This window comes from Diachasmimorpha longicaudata, unplaced genomic scaffold, assembly GCF_034640455.1.
Source record: "Diachasmimorpha longicaudata isolate KC_UGA_2023 unplaced genomic scaffold, iyDiaLong2 ctg00000201.1, whole genome shotgun sequence".
In the NCBI taxonomy this organism is placed as follows: Eukaryota; Metazoa; Arthropoda; class Insecta; order Hymenoptera; family Braconidae; genus Diachasmimorpha; species Diachasmimorpha longicaudata.
This window is the reverse complement of record NW_026973993.1, coordinates 10,001-12,500: the sequence shown is the minus strand read 5'-3', so window position 1 is coordinate 12,500 and position 2,500 is coordinate 10,001. Positions and strand designations below refer to the sequence as shown.

The window sequence follows — 2,500 nt, the reverse complement described above, 5'->3', positions numbered from 1 at the left end:
TCCTCTCTATTTCCTTACGCGAGTCGGCCGATACGACCGCGATAAGGTCGTCCGCGTAGGCGACTTCGATTTCGCCAAAATTCTGCTCGATGCTCTTGAGGAGGGCATCGAACATGAGATTCCAGCAGGCGGGGCCGAGGACTGATCCTTGCGGACAGCCCCGGGTGGCCGGCTTGGAAACCTCTTGGTCGCTCCAGGCGATCTTGACAGTCCGATTGTCGAAGTAGCTCCGGAGCACTTCAAAGACATTCTTCGGGCAGTCTCGATCCGCCAAAGACTGGAGGACTAGGGGCCACCACACGTTGTCAAAGGCTCCTGAAATATCGAAAAGGAGTCCAATGACGTACCTCTTGTCGTTACCGCGTTCGACTAATTCACGCAACTCTACTATCGCGTCTTCCGTGGAGCGTCCAGGCAGAAAGCCATATTGACGTCCTGATAATTTGTCCTCGGTAAGGACTTTCGACGTAAGGATCCCGTGCAGGACCTTTTCGAAAAATTTCCCGACAACCGACAAGAGGCAAATGGGACGGTAGGATTTGGGGTCGGACACATCCTTGTGAACTCCTTTGAGGAGAGCACGAAGTGTACCGACTTTCCAAACGGTGGGGAAAACGCCATGCTTAAGGCAGGCGTTGAAGAGTCGCGTGAAGATGTGAGGCATCCTCATGACCGCGACTTTTAGGACCCTAACTTCAACTAAATCGCATCCTGGGGCTTTGTCATTCTTAAGGGTCTTGACGAGACCCTTAAGTTGGTCGTCCGTCAAGTCTCGTGCGTCCTCTGTCTGGACCGTTAAGTTCCTCACGCGTTCACGGATGTCAGTCTGTTCGGGTGTGTCTTCGTTGGGGTCATCGTCAGGTACGTGTGTGTCCAACAGTACCTCAGCAGTCTCACGCATTGTAAGTGTCGTGCCATTCGCGGTTCTAAGTGTGCTGAGTACCGTGCCTACACGCAATTTATCAGCCGCGTATTTATAATGGAAGCCCCAGGGATTCGCATTACTTTCGGTCGTTATGTAACCGCGCCAGCTATTTTCTTTAGTTGTCCTAAGTAGCCTGGTGTACGACCGCAGGACTACACGATACCTATTCTGTTTAATTTTTCGCGCGTCAGGGTTAGTCTCCCTTCGGTAGCCGTTACGGAGACGACTGACCAGCTTGCGTTTGCTGGTCAGCTCCTCGGTCCACCACGGATTCGCGCGACGGTAATGTCTGCGGCGCGGCATCGAATCTTGGCAGGCTTTGGTGAGTACGTCACCCAGTACTTCTGCCATTCTCTCAACATCCGCTGTAGAATCCAGCGGATGGTCCACGAGTTTCTCACGGGCCTCCTCATCGAGGGTCGCCTCGAACTTTTCCCAGTCGGCCCGACGAACGTTGAACCGCATGGTAGAGCCCTCGCCGACTCCCGACTTATTGACGCGCTGTGAGGAACTCCGGATCGCTAAGCGAAAGAAAATCGACGTGTGGTCACCGGTGGACCACCCGTCCTCCAACCTCCATGCACGTATGAATTTATACATGCCAGGAGTGGCCAGTGTGACGTCGATGAACGACGTACCTGCGGCACTCCTGAAGGTTGGGCCCTGCCTAGCATCATTCGCGACGCGGAGACCGAAAGACTCGATGAGCTCACCCAGGAGGACACCACGGTCAGTGGTCCTGGGGCTCCAAAGGGAGTGTTGGGCGTTGGAATCGGCCGCCACCAGAACGCGGCGACCCCTGAGACAGCTGAGAACCTTTTCAAGCTGCCTCAGGTGGATTTCTATGTCGTCCGAGTATTGAAAATAACTGGAGACGACGAAGAAGGATCCACCGGGGACGCGGGCTTCAGCACAAACGCAATGTGCATTACTTAATTGGGACACGTAAGCAATCTCCACGATGGAGTTGCACGCAACGACGGCTGCCCACGGTCGCTCCGTTGAGCTCGCGGCAATACGCATTCCGACTCCTAGGCCGCGGATGGCCCAGGTGTTCGCCTCACGAATGGCATACGGCTCCTGGAGCAACAATATGTCCAGACGCTCTTTGCGAATTACCTCGAAGACCTCCCCGGTTACTGCAATTGAGCGGGACATGTTCAATTGCAGTATTCTAACGTCGCGTTGCGCGCCCGGTCCCTCGATCGCGGGGGTACGGGGAGGATGACCTATTGGAACGGGGGGTATCGGTGAGCCTCCGGTCGCGACGCGATGACTATCGATCCTACTTAAACTAACGTGGCACTCGCGAACCCTACCTAATAATTGAGTGGACTCACCGGTTGAAGTTCTTGAAGATCCCGGCGTTGGCTGACTAGGCTGCGCAGTCAGTCCCGCGTTGTCTGCGACGTCCTCGACGTCCTCGTGGACAGCACGAAGGCTGGAACCTTTCCCTCGTCGGGAGGGCAGTACCCCGGCGCACGGCGGGCGACTACGAACCCTTGAGGGCACCACCCTCCTTGGGTCCCACGATGTAGCCGCTGTAGAAGATCCTCTGGCATGCTGGGAAGCGAT

General features: G+C 55.6%; 1 pseudogene; it reads right to left on the bottom strand.

Moving 5' to 3' along the window:
* Positions 1–2,500, bottom strand: part of LOC135172216 (large subunit ribosomal RNA) — a 9,420-nt pseudogene that overhangs the window by 2,833 nt on the left and 4,087 nt on the right.